The 19,889-nt window shown below is 44.2% G+C and overlaps 1 protein-coding gene across 3 annotated transcripts in view; it reads right to left on the bottom strand.

Moving 5' to 3' along the window:
- Positions 1–19,889, bottom strand: part of RXFP1 (relaxin family peptide receptor 1) — a 106,082-nt gene that overhangs the window by 55,575 nt on the left and 30,618 nt on the right. The gene's annotated exons all lie outside the window — the stretch shown is intronic.

The following is a 19,889-nucleotide window of genomic DNA, read 5'->3' as shown; positions in this document are numbered from 1 at the left end:
CCACTTAAACCTCTTTAACTCTCACTTAAATCAGGTCAATTTAATTCAACAAATTACTGACCTGTATTAGCAAGAGTTAGACAGGTCTGAGTGCATCTTCATTAGAGGTCTTGTATCAGTTTAATACTGTTTTAAAATAAATTTAATTAAATCAGTGCAATTTTTTTTGAAACAGACAATTCCTAATTTACAAATATATTCTCTGTACCAGTACTCCTCTGATAAATTTTGATACGCATGAATTCTCTCTCTGAGTTACAGTGATCCATTTAATTTGTATAAAATTATCCTGTTTTCTGTTTTGTTCTTCAATATGTATGATTACATTTTATGTACTAAATATGGTGTGAAAAAATTAATTAATAATTGAAATATTTTAGTATAAAAGCTGCTTTTTTTTGGTTCTATAAGCATATATGTAATTTCCAATTCACATACAAACATAACTTCTTAGGCTGGATAATTTCACACAATCTTAAATATCTTATTTAAATTTATTATGATGGGAAAATTATTGTTAGGGAAAGATGTGACTTAAGTAACAGATCAGTAAAAATAATTATTGATTCTTATTTTTGATTAAACATACAGAAGCAATAAGTTTGTGTGTGCTGTGCCAAGGTAGAGACAAATGACCATGCAAATACCTCTATTTCTTATACAAAATCTATGGGTGCGTCTAGACTGGCAAGATTTTGCACAAAAGCAACCGCTTTTGCACAAAAACTTGCCAGCTGTCTACACTGGCCGCTTGAATTTGCGCAAGAGCACTGACTTTGTAATGTACAAAATCAGTGCTTCTTGTGCAAATACTTTCACACTCCCGCTCGGGAAAAAGCCCTCTTGTGCAAGAGGGCCAGTGTAGACAGGGAAAAACTGTTTTGTGCAAAAAAGCCCCGGTGGCTAAAATGGCAATCGGGGCTTTCTTGCGCAAAATCGCATCTAGACTGGTCACGGATGCTTTTGCGCAAAAGCACTTTTTGTGCAAAAGCATCCATGCCAATCTAGACGCGCTTTTGCAGAAATACTTTTAACGGAAAAACTTTTCCTTTAAAAGTATTTATGCAAATTCATGCCAGTCTAGACGCAGCTGTAGTGTTTAATAAAAAAAAACCTTTTTGCATAGATGTTTTCAAATATCCCAATCAGGTTTATATTCCTGTTACAGAAATTGATAGGCCATGTAGAAAATGTATAGAAATAACATCATTCTCTTTTTAACTGTATATGCATTCAGAGGAATGTCTACTAAAATTATTACATTTCTATGTAATTTTTATTGGTTTAAGCGTATTCAATTTTACAGAACCTTTACATAAGAGATGTAATATTCAGTAAGCAATATTAAATAGAAAAAGTCTATTAAGGTTGCTAAGCACCTGGTGACCACACTACTGAGAGTTGGTAAGCTAGGCCCACATTTTTAGGAGTGTCTGAATGACAATAATGAGAGTAATCACAAAAATTAGTAAATTGAGGTATTCAGAAGTGTTTTTGTAAATTTAGGAAGCTGGGGCAGTGCTGGGTTAGTGAGATTACTGCTGTCAAGAAGAGATTGGATTTCTAATATGTCACTGGAAAAAAGGCACAAAAGACAATCATTTATCATTAAAAAAAGTCTCAGTTCAAGAGATCTTAAATAGTTCTTGTTCTTGAACAAAGATGGTACGATAGTCAAGCAGAAAACTTCGCACAGCTCTATACAGTACTTGTGATCTCTGGCCAAAAGGATTTCTCAAACTCTTTTCAAATTTCTTTGGCTCTGTGTTAATCCCATCTCCAACACACTACATGCCATTGTCCCAAATCTATCACGCAAATTCAAAATGTTTTATTGGGATGACAAGTTACATAATGTTGTTAAAGTATAAAGGGAACAAAAGATTTCATGTCTCTTTCAGAAGTAAATACAGGACAGTAGCATCTCCCCACAAATGGGTTGCACACGTGCTCAGGTTTAATCTCCTTGCCCATTTTTGATTCATTGGATGCTTGCCTCACAGCATGATCGCAGTCTCTCTCTTTTTTCCTCAGGTTAAATGCCAAGCAGTGGGCAGGCCCTTGGTCTAACAGATGGATCCACTTCCAACTCCAAAAAAATCACACTTGGATTAACAATCCCATTATTTAGTAGACTAGATTTAAAATCATGACATGTTTATCCATTTAAAAAAACCAACAACCTGTCCCTGTCACAGGATAAAATTTTGCTTATCCTGGGGCTCAGGCAGATGTAATTTAATGGAAGGCAGAGAAAATATGTATCTGACAGGCTGTTATTAAAATGGTGGCTATTTGAAGCAAGTTGGGGATCTGAATTTTTCTAAAGTTCAAAGACTGATTAGTAGGCAGAGGGCAGGTAAAGTGGGCAAGGATTAATCAGACATTTATTTATGACATGGCCTTGTATTTTATCATATGGTTTTGCCATTTATTCCATAGCTATCGCCTAAACACACATACACTTCCATGAAACTGATGAAATACATATTGTTTTTTTTTATAAGAAACTAAGGGGACGTCTACACAACAACATCATTTTGAAATAAGTAGCCTTATTTTGAAATAATTTAGTCTGCGTCTACACAGCAGGAAGTTATTTTGAAATACCATAGTGTCATAATACTGTGAAGCTGCAGGACTTCTTACACCGACTTCTGCAACCCTCATTGTACGAGGAGTAAGGGAAGTCGGAGGAAGAGCGCTCTGCTTTGAAATAAGTGCTATATAGATATTTCTAATCTGACAAATACTAAAGAAAGTAGAACCAGAAGTACTGTCCTTGTCTATCATTAGTTATACTAAAATCATGTTGTTTATCATTAAGTAGACTGATTGCACCTTTGAGTACCTTCCCTGAAATGCAGTTAGTTTGTTATATGTCTATCCTAGAGTCTACTGTCCTCTCCTAAATCTTGATTAAGTTATTAATAACAGTGTTTGGGGCAGTAGTTTTTCTTTTGTACTGATTTACTGTGTACAAAATCTTTTTGTTTGTTTGTTTTAAGTATAATGTTTAGGAAAAAACCAGTATTGTATGTGCAGGTAAGACAGCAGATAGTATTTATGGCTACATGTTGTCATTATCTTTGATCTGTTTCATTCAATATTCACAAGGTACTTGTATTCAAGTGGGCATAAGCTTTTGTGGGTGGAAATCACTGTGTCAGATGTTTCCAGCCTACGAAAGCTTATGCACAAATAAATGTATTAGTCTTTAAGGTGCCATTAGACTCATTGTTTTTATTAAAACAGATTAACATGGCTACCCCCTGAAACTTACATTCAAGTGGAAATCTTGTTTTACTTTAATATTTTCAATCACATGGTAATACATGATTATTTAAATTGCATATTAGCCAACCATTAACAATTTATATACCTATCAATTAACTAAATAACAAATGAAATACTTTGTTCCAAACCTCCATTCCAAAATCCCAGTTACAGAATTTGCAGGGCCAAGTCTTGCAGTCAGAAAATAAGAAGAAAAGTTTTCTTTTTTCTACTGAAAATGGACTTTGCTGGAAAAGCTGACTGAAGAATCATAATGTAGGACAATTTACCAAGCTTGCTCTGCTGCCTGCCAACTTGAGTTTTAATTAAACTCATGCACAGCAGGGTGGTAGAATTATTACCACTTTCACACGCTTCCCGTGTTTGTTAATAGTTTCACAAGCAGCTTCAAATAAAATACAGCATGTAGGTCAAATTGTTCAACATCACCCTTAGCCTTTTTAAAAGTAACTAAAAGCTTCTGAGAACATCCTGCAATTGGTAAGAGAGTCCTGACCATAAAATATCTTTGTGTTACTGTGTTTTAACATTAGAAAACCTTAACATAAACACTATTGGTGTTAAACCATCAGGATCTTGTTGCAAATCGGGGCACTGAAATAAATCAATCCCTGGTATTGCTACTTTGCCTTTAATGGAGTTTTTAAACTAGGGACGAATTTGGTCTTACGAATACAGATATGTCAAGCAATTACTTCAAGTGTCTGAAGCCTAATAAATATTTTACAATTTATGACAAAAATAAAAATAAACTTAAAATAACACATGTTCAGGTTTGAATATGGCGTGCATGAATATTTACAATGCATTGCAATTGTAACGATTGTTATTGTCTGGATTCTATTTGTTTGTAATTTTTTAAAGTAGAGTTCATCCCTATTATCATGCAATGTTCCAGAAGAATCAAAGTTAGTCTGCATACCAGCCATCTGGGAACTCTCAAAATTGTCTGATCAGGGCAAGCACACACGGAATTTAATTTGTGGTCATCTAGGACCAGCATGGCAACTCAAAGCCATTTATTGCTGACCCTAGCCATTCAAAAAAACCACGAGTGAGACTGTTTTTTTTAACCACACATGACTTCATTTTTGTTCCTCTGACCTCTACTCCCAGGCAGATTTTTGAAATATGAATAAATATCTGGGATTTTTCCATGCTCATCTTTTTTTTTTAACATCAATTCCAAGATATTGCAATTCCTGAGGTACTCTAATAGTGGTGTTTGTGTGTACTAGTTTGCCACCCTTACTTCTGTGCTGATGCTGGTGGTGATGCTGCCTTCAGAACTGGGTGGCCAGAGAGTGGCAGCTCCAGGCCAGGCACCCAGTTTTGAAGACAGCCCCACTGCCAGCAGCTGTGCAGAAGTAAGGGTGGTAGAAAGAAACTACACGATAGAAACTAAATTGTACCTCACCCTCTCTGCTGCTATGCCCTGTATTTGGGAACTTGAAATACGTTAAGTCTAAGAGATAATCTTGCAATATTAAGACACTTTGAAATAAGAATTTTGTGGGATTTCTTTTAGTTCTCTGATTTACAAACCTTGAGGGGGAAAAGTCACTCACTTGCTGTTGGCGTGATGTCCTCCTAAGTTCACAAAGCAATCCTCAGTGCACATGAATAACGTGGGCCTACCTGCTGACTGTGTGGAAGGAGACTTCCCTTACCCTATCTTATCACATATGGTATTATGAGCTGTGAATCTATTCCTCTCTGGACATCTCTTGTCTTCCCTCTATCCCTGTGAGGACTAGAGCTAATGGGAATTTTCTGAAAAATCAGGGCTTATTTGGAAAATGTGAATTTGGTAAACCTGAAATTTCACAGACAGATATAGGATTTGAAGAAGTTCTGACAAACCAGAGGCAAGTGTCTGAGAGAACCCTGCTTGATTTCCTACCAGCCTGAGCTTGCCATATGGACTTTTCTGGGGCTGAGGACCCCAGGTCTCCCATTATATCTCCCTGCAACAGATTTTTGGGGAAGCTGTCTCTTTTAGGTTATGTCTACACTACAGTGATCTATTGGAAAAAGATACGCAAATTGCACTCCATAAGATTGATGGGTAATGCCACTTTTAATGTTCGTTTAAATACGATTATTGCTTTTATGTTTTCTCTGTAATGCATTTACCTTAAGAACAAATGTGCTTGCTTGGAAAGGAGCCAGGATGTAGTAATTTGTAACTGCTGGCAATGCACTGTTCATTGCCCTTGAAGAAAAAGCAATGCACAGTCTCTGGCCTTTCAGCAGACTGGCCTGCTGGGGATATCACTGTGTAAAGCAGGGAACTAGGCAGACTTAAAACCTGCAGGTTAGAAAGGAGTGGGGCAAGAGTCTATGCCCAGTGATAGGCGATTGGCCTGCTGGAGAGCTGAGACCTGATTGGGTACTCTGGGAGTTTACCACAGAATGGATACAGATGCAATTACCCTGACCATGAAAATTTGTTTCCAACTGCAACTTCTGTATAACTGTATAATTAACTGCAGTAGGGTTTGTGTGCAGTTGAAATTCTCATTGTGCCTTTATGGATCTTCAAAAATAGCAGAACTACATTGGTAATTTTTTTAAAACATTCAGGGTTTATTTCTGAACACCAATATTAAGTATACCTTAAAGTGTTCCTTGGACAATCATTTCATAATGGATTTTACAAAATATTGGTGTTACTATTTTTGCTTCTACTACTTACTCAGTAATTTAAGTGTCCCTTTTGTCACTAAATTGCTGTCTGTGGAAGATTTTTGTTTTGCAGTGGTAGTTGTTATAGCTGTTGGAAGGTCTATAATTTAACATTTTTCTGTAGGTTTATGAAACATTTTAGAAATTACTTTTCAAGAAGTTGCTTTGATTTGATATGCTTGGGATACATACATAGAAAAAATTGCTAGTCTCAATTTCCCGGAAAGTCTCAGCTATTTTTTTGTTTTTATGTTTTACATATAAAAGAGCCAACTCTTACAGTCTGCTTACACTCACAGTTCCCATCCAAATTGGTTAGAGCTGTGAGTATGTGAGGCTTTCAAGATTGGGTTGACCATTTGACACTGGCACAGTCAACACTATAAACTGGTAAAGGAGCCCAAATTTAAATGTTTTGTTTTGCTCTGTAAAACAATTATTTCCCTGAATTAGTCTGAGATTGACCTAAGCTCTTATATCTAGAGTCAATGAACCAGAGAGACATAAATGATGACAAAATGATAGACACTTTAAAAATAAGTTTGACAGAGTGCGATAAAGGGGGATTCTTTGTAATGATTTTTGAACCCGATGCACGTGCCTCAATTTCCTCCCTTATGCTGTATTATTACCCAATGGCAGCCACAAAATACCATTTGCTCTAAGCATACACTAAGGGCTCGTCTAGACTACATTCCTCTGTCAAAAGAAGAATGTAAATGAGCCTGATAAAAGTGCAAATGAAGCGTGGATTTAAATATCCCACGCTTCATTTGCATATTCACGTCTGATTGCTGTTTCAAAAAAGGGTTTTTCGGAAGTCAAACTGCAGTCAAAAAACGCTTTTTTGAAAGAACCTGTACTCCTGAAAAAATGAGAAGTACGGGTTCTTTTGGAAAAGGTGTTTTTTTTTTTTTTAAAAAGAACCACGTCTAGACTGCAGTTTCACTTTCAAAAACCCCTTTTTCGAAACAGCGATAGGATGCAAATATGCAAATGAAGCATGGGATATTTAAATCAGCGCTTCATTTGCACTTTCGATAGGGCTCATTTACATTTCTCTTTCGACAGAGGAATGTAGTCTAGACGAGCCCTCAGACAGATAGGTGTAGGTGTCACCTAGTTGTTGTGAGAGATGGTCCCCAAATTATTGGAGCATTTGAGAAGACAATGGCAAATCCAATCACCCAGTCATTGATACCTAGCCTTGACCCAGAGAGATATGGATTTCCCATTTTTTCATAGAGGGGCTGAACAATATTCCCTGACAGTATTCCCTCTAATTTTTTCCATCCCTGAGCAGAATGAATTTTGTTATATGCATCAGTGTGGAGGTGATGTGCATGCCTGTGGCAGCTCCATGCTAGAGCCAGCAGGAACGGGCGTCTCCTCACTGGGCATGGCTGATTAGGGACTTGGGGAAGAGGCATTTCTCCCTGCTGCAGCTCTGAGTCCCTGCATGGAGCTTATTGGAAAGCTGTGTAGATGTGCAGCTTAGCGGGAACTGAAGCACAAAGGACTGGGAAGAAAGTGTGAATTGGGGTGATAAGAACTGGGCACTGGAAGGAGTCAGAATTCTCACTTGCAGTCTGAACAAGGAGGTCGACAGAGCTTAAATGAAAAGATTCGCCACAGCTAGGTGGAGCTCATGGCTAATCAGAACTGACTCTGCTTTAACCTTCAAAAGTGCTACCTAAAGAACTTCCTATGTTTCAGTGAACTAATAAACCTATTTTTTTTTAACTACGCTGTTTGGCTGTGTCTACACTGGCACCTTTTTCCGGAAATGCTTAAAACGGAACAGTTTTCTCTTTTAATTTTTTCTCGAAAAGGAGCGTCTACATTGGCCCCGGAGTTACTGTTATAATGATGCGCTTTTCCGGAAAAGCGCATCTACACTGGCGGCACGCTTTTCCGGAAAAGTAGAATCCCGGAGCCATTTTGAAGAGGGCAAAGGCCACCAGACCTTTCCAGGGGCGGGGCCAGAGACAGCCATTGGTCTCCTGCTCCCGTGCCTTGGGGCCTCTGCCAGGGACTGACACCCTTCACAGGGTCGGTGGTTGCCCTCTGAGTTTTGGGGACACCACCCTTTGGCCCCCAACTGCTTTTCCCTGCGTTTTGTTTTTTCTGCCCTGCTCTGTCTGCTATGGAGCCATGGGTGGCCACGTACCTGCTGTACAAGTGCCTGCTGCTCATGCTGGAGGCCGGTGCCATGGTGTACATGTACCAGGAGTCAGAGATCGCCTTGGACTCCCTCACCAGGGAGGCCCTGGCAACCATGTCGCATCAGCACCCCACCGTAGAGAGGCCCGTCTGGAGTTTGGACAGCAGCACCGACTGGTGGGACCGGGTGGTCCTCGGACTATGGGACGACCAGCAATGGATCAGGAATTTCCAGATGAGAAAGCGGACCTTCCTGCAGCTGTGCACCTGGCTCACCCCTGCGCTGCAGAGAGCCGCCACCTGGCTGCGGGCACCCATCCCCGTGAACAAGAGGGTCGCCATTGCGCTCTGGAAGCTGGCCACACCGGACAGCTACTGCTCGGTGGCACAGCAGTTCGTGGTGGGAAGATCAACTGTCGGAGTGATCGTCGTGGAGGTAAGTCCCAGGGAGAGTGGGATGGGGGGGAGGGTGCTGCACTCTAGGCCCAGGGACAGCAAGACTCCAGGCTGGGTTGCCCAGGGGTTTGGGCCGTCCCTCCCTTGCACAGGCCCGGTGGTGGTGGGGGTGGCCGTGGGGCGAGGGGGGCCCTGAGGGGTGTGTGTGTGTGTGTGTGAGGACAGAGGGAATCAAGGGGGGGCCCAAGGGAGCACACACTCACCCCTGCCGTATGTGATGTGTTCCCTTGTGTTTCTCTGCACCCTTCTGCAGGTCGTCCATGCCATCAACGACATCCTGCTCCCGCGAATCATCCGCCTGCGCGACGTGGATGATACCATGGCCGGCTTCGCTGCCCTCGGGTTCCCCAGCTGCGGGGGAACCCTGGACGCCACCCACATCCCCATCCGGGCCCCGGAGCATCGAGCGGGCCATTTCATGAACCGGAAGGGGTACTGCTCCATTGTTCTGCAGGCCCTCATGGACCACTGGGGCCGCTTCGTGGACATTTACGGGGGCTGGCCCAGCCAGGCACACGATGCCCGCATCGTCCGGAACTCTGGACTCTTTCGCAGGTTGGAGGCGGGCGCCTACTTCCCCCGGCAGGACTTGACCGTCGGGGATGTGCCTATGCCCATCTGCGTCGTCGGGGACGTGGCCTACCCCCTGATGCCCTGGCTAATGCGGCTGTACACGGGGCAGCCGGACCAGAACCAGGCCCGGTTCAACGACCACCTCAACTGGGCCCGAAACCCAGTGGAGCTGGCCTTTGGACGTTTAAATGCCCGCTTCCGTTGTCTGCTCACCCGTCTCGAGATGGGTGAGCAGAATGCAACGGAGGTACTGGCCGCGTGCTGCGTGCTCCACAACATTGTGGAGCGCAGTGGAGAGGCCTTCCTCCCTGCATGGATGGCAGCCGAGGTACAGACCTTGGAACAGCCCGACACAGCTGCCATCCGCCAGGTGCGCCAGGATGTGGTGTGCATCAGAGAGGCCCTGGTGGACATGTTTGCCCAAGCCCCGTAGTAGGGTCGCCTGGGTCTCCCCAGACTACTCCCTCCCATCCTCTACCCTTCCCCACCCCCTCTGCTTACCTCCCCCCCAATTGTAAAGCATCGGGTCAAAGCGCATCGGCCGTCATCGTGACTGTTCTTCGGGTGCATCGGGCTTAGGTAGGGTTTTTCTTTTTAGTTTAGGCTAGGGTTTAGGCCACCATCGCTTGTCCTGAAGAACAGCCAAGAGGATTCAGGGTTCGTGCGGAAGGCTCAAGTCAGCGTGCCTGATTCCAGTTGTCTTCCGTCTCGGGATCTCCTGGCTGTTCCTCTCCTGAGGCCCGGAAGGACCAAAGGATTGAGGTGGCCAGCAACACTACCCAGTTGTCCTCCCTGAGCCTAGACTATGTTTAATACTCTGTAGTGTGCATCTTTTAACCATTCTTGCTTGTTTGTTAGCTATGTAAATATAGTTTGTGGTTTACATTTTACTGAAAAGTCTCAGTATTTCTTTATGTGCCACAAACCAATGACCACTTACAAAGGGCCCCCCCGGTGATAGAGTAAAGAATTTGTTGTCCACAGTTTGTAACCCTGTTAAATTTAAGTGGCTAATTGGCATCTCAAATCATTTCTTACAGTTACTAGAGTAACACAATAACCAACACAAGAATGAACTGAAAAATAGACAACTTTTTATTTACAAGGGGGGGGAGGGGAGACCTTCAACTGGGACAGGGAGAGTGGCAGTTGCAGGGGCCGCCTGTCGCAGTGAGCGCTCCTCCGGGGGGGGGGACCTGCACACGCTGGGCAGACCGCGTCGGGGCAGCCTGCACAGGGAGGTGGGCAGGGGCAGGGGTAGGAGGGGGCATGGGCTGTGCTCCGGGAGGGATGGTGGGGGCATGGGGTCCGGCCATGCCATAGTGTATGGCGTGCACTAAATGTGCCGTGAGCATGTCCATAGAGGTGCACATCCCTCTGCACTCAGTGAGGAAGGCAGCCCAGCCCTCCTGACGCCACTGCAGGTCCCCCTGCTCTTCAATGGAGCCCTGGATTCCCTCCATGGCGGTCATGTGGCGGCGCAGAAGCTGGTCCCTCTGACGCAGCCTGCGCCTCCGGGGTTGGCCAGCTGGGGGTGCCACTGCTGCTGCAGTGGAGGGTCTGGTGCTGGGTCCCGCTGCAGGGAAGAGAAGAAAGGATGGGTTAGTCAGGCAGGCCGTCTGCTGTCCCCACACCTCGTGCCCTCCACCCCTGAGCCCAGGTGACCCCACAGTTGTGTGGCTTGGGCCCACTCTCTTCCCCTCCTGCCCCTGTGTGTATGTTAGCAAGGAGGACCGCCCCTGGAGTAGGGTCCTCCCTCCAGTATTGTAAGCACCGGTCTGTATCCTGGCCCCGTGGAGGGCGGGAGGGTGCTTGTGTTGCGTTCACCTGTGGAACTCCCTGTCAGTGGAGACTGTGAAAAGGTTTGGGCTAATCACTGGTGTTTGACAGGGAGTGAGATGCATCCCCACTCAGTGCCTCAGATCTCAATATCAATGGGCTCTCAGATCCCCTCGCGTGGGATATCTCTTGGACGGAACCAGAAGAGTGACTGGGTGGGGGGTGGGGGTGTCCCATCCTTGCAGCAAAACTTAGGGGCCCTTGTCCCTCCTACTATCCCTCCCGCAAGGCCGGTAGCCCAGGGACATGTGTGGCCACAGTGGGGACTCCCTTCAGAGAGCCAGCCAAGGCTCTGGGAGCAGGCGAGGGGCTTGGTGGGGTCCACGGTCACAGGACCGTGACGCTGCAGCATACCCAACAGCAGCTGGCTGTGCCTCACAGCCAGGCATGGGACAGTGTGCCGTTCTCTGTGCTGTACCCTTAGTGGAGGTACGGGCTCTGGGCTGAGTCCCTGGGGCCGAGCCCCTGGGGCCCTGGCTGGTTCCAGCCGGCATCCACCCTTCCCCCTGGTCCCGCTGAATGTGTATGAGCAGCACGGTCCCAGGCGTGCCCTGCAGCTGCCACGTGCTGCTCGGTCACCAGGCTCCACGTGGTTGCACGTGTTGCTTGCTGCCTAATGCTACGCAGAGTGCAGCTCACGTGGCTTGAGTGACATGCTCTCCCCCTCCTCCCTCCGGGCACCTGGCTCCCCGCCCCCTCACCCTCCGCCTCCCGCCCTTTGGGAGTGCAAACTGCAAAGACTCACCAGTGGGTTCCTCCCCGGCCTTGGCCTCGGAGGAGCTGCTGGAGGGGGCCTCCTGGGTGGTGTCAACGCTGGCCTCCTTTCCCCCAGTGGTGGGCCGAATGATGGGGGGGCGCTGGCACGTGTCCACCGGCACTGGCAGACCTTGCGGGGCTGGCTGGCCCAGAAAAGTGTTCATGCGCTCGAAGTACGGGCAGGCGTCTGGTCCTGCCCCCCTGCCCTTGCTGGCCTGGACGTACCCCAGTCGCAGCTCTTTGACTTTTGAGCGGACCTGCTCACAATTGCGGCTGGGGTGTCCCTGCTGCGCCAGGTTGTTGACCAGCCTGGTGTATATGTCTACATTCCGGCGCCTGGAATGCAGGTCATGGAGACCCTCCTCCTCCTGCCAGAGGTCTAGGAGGGTCTCCAGCTCCCTGGGGGTCCAGGATGGGGCCCACCGTTTGCGGCCTGAGCTGGGGGTGCAGGTGGCTCACCACCCGGAGCTGCCATGCTGGGCTGCGAGGTGGCTGCTGGGCAGCACAGAGGCACGTGGCAGAGCTCAGGCCGCAGGTCTGAGGCACGCTCCTGCCACGTGCGCCCAGCTGCGTCCGAGCTCTTTAAGAGCTCGGGTTACCAAGAAGTCCAGGACTCCTACGGGGTCTCGCGCCGTCCAAACTGCTTTTTTCCGTTTCTTCTGCTTTTCCGGAAAAGCTGTCTACACTGGCCCTTTTCCGGAAAAGCTTTTCTGGAAAAAGGACTTTTGCCCGAGCGGGAGCAGCGTAACTTTTCCGGAAAAGCGGCTGATTTTGTACAGTAAATCGTCACTGCTTTTCCGGAAATTCAAGGGGCCAGTGTAGACAGCTCGCAGCTTATTCCGGAAAAGCAGAAGAAACTGCTTTTCCGGAATAAGTGGCCCAGTGTAGACACAGCCTTTGAGTGTCACTGCAAATGCTTGGTGAGGGTTATTAATCACTGAAGAGTGTACAAGTCTAATCAGGAGACTACCTCAGTTGGACTCACTGAACGGGGCTCATGGTGTGAAGCAGGAATCCTGAAGGCCCAGAGGTCCAGCCTAAGGAGGGTGTGAAGCTGCTTGGCTTACCCAGGAGCAACAGTCACACCTCTAGCTGGTCTGGCACACTGAAGGATTTCGTCCTTGAAGCTGTTCCAAACTGGGAGCATAGCACTGAATCTGTTACTGTTAGAATTAGGTCTAATTGAACCCGCTCCACACAAAAGACTGTTAAAAAGAGAGCGATGGTTACCTTATTGCTTTATTTAATTCACACAGTGCTAAACAGACTGCTGGGACTGTTCCCTATGAGCACAAGTGGCTTAATGCACCGCTTGACCCAGTAAGACCTATGTTCAATTCCTGAAAGAAGTCAGATGAAAAATGTTTGGTGGTCATAGCCCCATGTGTGCAAACTGTGCCTTTCAGTGCTACATAGTCCTGTGCCTTTCACAGTCTTTGCTCAGGAGATTTTCCATGCAAAATCCTCCATTACACCTATCTGTGCAATATACAGCAGAAGTCAGCATTTATGCTTTATTTGGATAACTAACATGTGATCACGTATTTTTTAAAAAAATAATTGGCATAATTCTCCCATAAAAGAGGATATGAAAGTAACTGGAAGAGGCTCATAATGTTCCAATATAATGAAGAAGAGCTTTTGTATAGCTGGCTGGGGACCTTTGATTCTTTTTACAAAAACTTTTGAGATTTTTCAAGTTTGCTCTTGTTCCACATTGCAACAAGAAAAATAATACCTTTGGAAGCTGTTGAGAAACAGAATTTTGATAAAGTGTCTGTCTTTAAAAGGAAAATGTCAGGTTTTCAATTCATCTTTCTCTCTGGAATTGATCAGGGAGTCCACTCTGAACTTTAGAACACATTGAATCAAAAACAAAAAAAACCCCCATTACCTCCATGAAATGTTTCAATATCAATGGAATGATATTTTTGACTGAAAAAGTTTGCTTGAAAATGTTTCTGTTTGTGTGCTTTTCTCCTTTCTCACCAGATATCCTCAACCATAGCAACCAAGCATGTCACATAAGAAAACAGCTGTTAAATGTTTATAGTCAGATCCATTTACATCTTTCAAGCTTCTATTCATATCCTTCAGAAAAAGTCAGAAATCTGAGACACTGAGATCATATAGACAAAGCCATTATTCCCGAAAAATCAAAGAGGTTTATTCCAGTTTAATACTATATCTGAATATAGTTTTATAACCTAAACTGAGCTTGTGTAACTGGTAACCTTTAGCTGATTCATCTATAAATTCTTCATATGCAGCCTTGTATTATACCTTCTGTTTTCAATCATTTTATACAAGATTTTTAAAAATAGTTATTACTGGGGAGGTAGGGATGTGTGGCTCAGCGGACTAATAAGGGGGATATGGAACTTATCACCTCTGTCATTGTGACACTGGCAGATGAGACAACCTCTGTAGGACTCATAGCTTTTAACAAGAGGCATTACAATTGTATCAGGACTACTGATTTGTATAGGAATATCAAAGAAATGAACTAGACCAGCAACCACTAATCCATTAACTTATAGTAACAGAAATCAATGGACAGGCAGTAAATGTGTTTGTCTATGTGCAGTACCTGTATTGTGTTAGAGATTTAACAATGTAACCTAACTAGCTTGTAGATGCTAGTTCTCTTATATCTTAATTGCCTTTATATTATGTGTCTGTGTTCAGTCAACCTTAAGATCAAAGATGTGAGACACTGCATGAAATTTACATTATTATATATAATGGCTTCAGTTTATCTATTATAATATATATGACTAGGAGTTGCCTTATGTTAATCAGTGTAAACTGGATTACTTGTTTATGCATAGAAAATAGAATGTTAACTTCTAGGCAATGGGACAAAAAGAAGAACCCTCAGTCACATGCTTTGTTTGCAGCTCTTGAAAAACCTGCTTAGAGAGTAAGGGTATGTCTACACTACCACCCTAGTTCGAACTAGGGTGGTTAATGTAGTCATACGAACTTGCAAATGAATCCTGGGATTTGAATTTCCTGGGCTTCATTTGCATGTTGCCGGGCGCCGCCATTTTTAAATGTCCGCTACTGCGGACTCCGTGCCCGTGGCTACACGCGGCACGAACTAGATAGTTTGGAATAGGAAGCCTAGTCCAAACTATCTGTACGCCTCAGTTTCTAAACTGAAAAGTCCCAGTTGCTTTAGCCTCTCTTCATATGGGACCCGTTCCAAACCCCTAATTATTTTAGTTGCCCTTTTCTGAACCCTTTCTAAGGCCAAAATATCTTTTTGAGGTGAGGAGACCACATCTGTACACAGTATTCAAGATATGACTGCACCATAGTTTTATACAGGGGCAGTAAGATATTCTGTATCTTATTTTCTATCCCTTTCTTAATAATTTCTAACATTCTATTTGCCTTTTTGACTGCCACTGCACACTGTGTGGAAGTTTTCCAAGAACTATCCATGATAACTCCAAGATCTCTTTCCTGATTTGTTGTAGCCAAATTAGCCCCCATCATCCTATACGTATCGTTGAGGTTATTTTTTCCAACATGCATTACTTTACACTTATCCACATTAAATTTCATTTGCCATTTTGTTGCCCAGTCACTCAGTTTGGTGAGATCTTTTTGAAGTTCTTCACAGTCTGCTTTTGTCTTGACTATCTTAAATAGTTTAGTATCATCCACAAACTTTACCACCTCACTGCTTACCTCTTTCCCCCTTTACTCCTTAGTCATTTATGACTAAGTTGAACTTATTCTCGTTCCAATGCAAGCATGATTACAGGCCAGAAGTTACAAAAAAAAAAAAAAAAAAAAAAAAAAAAATAGAAACAGAAGAGCAAGAAAACATTAACCCTATGAAACACAGGAACCAGTACAGTTGGGACTCTTTGGTCCAGTAACATCAGTGGTCCTGTAGGACCATGAATGTTGTACGACTAGATAGCCACAGTGGCCAAGGTTGCCAGCAGCTCAGAGAGGAGCCAGCCGGCGGGGCCAGCAAGGCACCAGAGCCCAGAGCTGGTTGGAAGATGGATGGAGGGGGTGGAGTTCGTGGGATAGTGGAGCTCACAGCTCAAGAGGGAGGCCACCAGGAGCTCCAGGGGGATGGCAGGGTTGCTGTAAGGCTGCTGGGGATGCCAAGTGCTCTAGTGAGGTTAAATGATAGAATCATATAATGCTAGAACTGGAAGGAACTTTGAGAGGTCATCAAGTCCAGTCCCCTGTCCTCACAGCAGGACTGAGCACCATCATCCCTGATAGATTTCTGTTCTTAAATATTTCCAGTGATGGAGATTCCACAACCCCCACAGGCAATTTATTCCTAGCTATGTCTAAAGTGCAGGTTTTTTTAGAAAAAGATACGCTAATTGCAAATTTGCATATCTTTTTCCGCTTTTTTTCGCAGAAGAGGCTTTTCCGAAATTTGGCCCATCTACACGAGGCCAAATTTCAGAAAAACCTCCTCTTTCAGAACATCCCTTATTCCTCATACAATGAAGAATACAGGGATGCCAAAAGAGCACGTCTGCTTTTTCAGAAACTGTTCCAAAAAAGCGGAAGTGTTCCTTGGACACGGCAGAGCTTTTCCAGGATACCAGAGGTATCCTGGAAAAGCTCTCCCATGTAGACATAGCCCCAGTGTTTAACCACCCTAAAAGAAAGTTTTTCCTGGTGTCCAACCTAAGCCTCCATTGCTGCAATTTAAATCCGGTTGCTTCTTGTCCTATCATCAGAGACCAAGAAGAACAATTTTTCTCCCTTTTCCTTGTAAGATCCTTTTATATACTTGAAGTTGTTCTTATTTCCCTTTTCATAGATGGGTACTATATTTGCCCTTTTCTAGTCTTCTGGAATCTCTCCCAACTTCCATGACTTTTCAAAGATGATAGCTAAAGGCTTGAATACCTCCTCTATCAGTTCCTTGAGTGTTCTAGGACGCATTTCATCAGGCCCTGGTGACTTGAAGACATCTAACTTTTCTAAGTAATTTTTAACTTGTTTTTTTTTGTTTTAACTTCTAACCCTAGCCCATTTCCACTAGCATTCACTATTTTAGGCATGCTGTCTCCATCACATTTCTTGATGAAAACCGAAATAAAAAAGTCATGAAGCACCACTACCATTTCCAAATTTCCTGTTATTGTTTCTCCCTCTTCACTGAGCAATGGGCCTACACTGTCCTTGGTCTTCCTCCTGCTTCTAATATATTTGTAGAACAGCTTCCCCCCCGGGGCCTTCTCAGCCTTCTGAAATAAAAAAATAGTCTCCAATGCAGCCCAAAAACTTACTGGATAGTCTGTGCCCCGCTGTGTTAGGTTTCCAACATATGTCTGGATAGTCAAAGTCCCACAACACCATCAAATCCTGCTCGTAGCACTGGGAGCTCCAGCAGGGCTGCTGTAGCTTGTGTGGCTGGGAGGCTGGAAAAAGGAGCCCAGCAGGGAGGCTGGTGCCCCACTCCCAAACTTCCCATGGTCCAGCAAACACCCTTGTCCAGATTGGTCAGATACCCAGAGTGCCAGACTTATATTATCATTTTGTCATTCTGGCTACATCCTGGACAGGCTTTTTATTGCTAATCCTATCATGACATGGTTACTGATCAGTGGATATGTTTGTATGGAAAGTGAGCCCCCTGGCTTATCAAAACCTTATAGTGTGGGTAGACCAGTTTTAGGTTTAGTAACCCTCTTCCTTGAATATATGGTGCTATTCATTAGACATGAATGATAATTAGAGCGATTCAAGATTTTGATCCTAAATTTACTGGCCTGGTCACAGAATTAATACTAAAGGACATATTATGACAACCTTTTCCATCTCTGATCCCTGAGAAATGCATGCTTCCTGAAGCTCTCATGCTGTTTTATAGGTCCTCTGATTCATCTGCCTCTAACTGCTGTGAAAGCATGAAAGCACACAGCTACTCAAGGTCTCTGAAGACAACCCTCTCTGCCTTTTGTGTTTTATAGACAGCCTGCCCAAGAGTTACCTATATATCATAGTAGCTTACATGCTGCTATTTTGGCTTACCAAAATGACAGTCAATATCTGATCAGAACCATGCTTAAACTTTAAACAAGATTAATCTTCTTTGCTTTGACAAGGAATGTTGCTTTTCAGCTGCAAACTGTAGCTGTGTGTTGCAATTAAAGATTTTCGGTTGAGTGCATCTCAGCTGGTCCTCCGTCTTGGCATGTTTAGTGGGAGTTTGTTTTGATGAAACAGAAAAACAACTTTTCTACAAAAGTACCCCACATTCCTTTGTTCTGACCCAACAGGAAATGTTGCTGTTTCTTTAATTGTTTTAAAGTGAATTTAAGGTTCATGAGGGTGCCAAGCTGACAACTCTGGATTTGTTTCCACCCAAAGAATACATATTGCACAGGTGACTGCAGAGCAAGTTGCCCTACACTTCATCATCTATATGTGTTGGCTTTGAATGTCACACCTCTAAGGGTGAAAGAAAAGTTTATGCTCGATAATCATTTAATCCTTGGCCTCTCTGCTGAGATTGCTTACAGGACACCAGTCATTCTTGAGTCAGTTTGATAGTGAAATCTCCTCACACCATCTGCCTTCTCCCTGTTATACATTTTTTTTAGCTTTGGTTCTCATAACTGAATTTTTCATATCACATTAATGTTTAAGTCTGCAGGCCATGTAGTGGAAGATAGAGTCCAGAGTATATGTTCAAAGAATATTTCTATTTTTCAGTCTTTTGGAAATGACTATTTATTTAAATTTGACTGAATTTCATCCTTCTGCACATAAGAGACTAATAGCATTGTGTAATGGGGTTCTCACTCACTGTAGCTGGTATCTAGTCTGGGCTGCTCTGGGAATTAGTTGTTTTCCAGGTCCGATGCCTCAACCTGTTGTTCTCTCACTCTGCAGCCACTCTTTCTTTCTAGGAGCTAAAGCTTCCTCTTCATGACTTGGCCCTCCAGCTAGGTTGGTATGTGGTTTCCCCTTCTGGGTTATCGAGTCTCACTAGACCCAATTTCTAGGAAATGCCACTTTTGTCGGTGGCTAGTAGTGGAACCTTGGCCCACCACTACTCTGTACCCTTACTACATGCAGTCAAAGTCTGTTCAGTGCTACTCACTTTGTAGGCTGCGTCCTACTCACCAGCTCTCTTTTCCACTCTTCCCTGAGGGCCAGGCTCCTGCTCTGTGGGTTCCCTCCAAGTTTTCTCCTTGATATTATCGGATATGACAGAGACTAGGAGTAACTAAAGTTGTATTCTCTTTCCCTGTAGCCCCTTCTACACCAAACTTCCTGGCTACATCTAGACTGGCATGATTTTCTGGAAATGCTTTTAACGGAAAAGTTTTCCGTTAAAAGCATTTTCGGAACAGAGCGTCTAGATTGGCACGGACGCTTTTCCGCAAAAGCACTTTTTGCGGAAAAGCGTCCATGCCAATCTAGACGCGCTTTTCCGCAAAAAAGCCCCGATCGCCATTTTCGTGATCGGGGCTTTTTTTGCGGAAAACATATCTGGGCTGTCTACACTGGCTGGCCCTTTTGCGCAAAAGATTTGCGCAAAAGGACTTTTGCCCGAACGGGAGCAGCACAGTATTTCCGCAAAAACACTGACAATCTTACATGAGATCGTCAGTGTTTTTGCGGAAATTCAAGCGGCCAGTGTAGACAGCTGGCAAGCTTTTCCAGAAAAACGGCTGATTTTCCGGAAAAACTGGCCAGTCTAGACACAGCCCCTCTGTTTAAATTTACCACTTACTTTCTCTCCTAGCTGGGACTCACCTTTGTTTAAGCCTGGCCTACTCTCTAATTTCAGTCAGGCCGCATAGCTAAGTAGTGACCCACACAAATATTTTCAGAGTCTGTGTGGGGTAAACACCTAATACCCTGGACCTGACTCTAACACCCTTATTATTCTAATCCTGGAGTCTCACTTAAGCAGAAGGTTTCCATCATATAAAATGCTGCAAAGGTGTGTCGACTATGGTGAGATCAAATTTATTTTCAATTGTGAATAAAATTTCAGTGCAGATGTTCAGATTTTGATGCCATGCTATCCACTGTACTGAGAAGAGCCTGTTTTTTGAACAGTGATTTGTGGCCAAATACTCCATCACACCCCACTTGTTAACTGCATG

Source organism: Pelodiscus sinensis, chromosome 5 (assembly GCF_049634645.1).
Source record: "Pelodiscus sinensis isolate JC-2024 chromosome 5, ASM4963464v1, whole genome shotgun sequence".
Lineage (NCBI taxonomy): Eukaryota > Metazoa > Chordata > Testudines > Trionychidae > Pelodiscus > Pelodiscus sinensis.
This window is presented reverse-complemented; position numbering and strand designations above follow the sequence as displayed.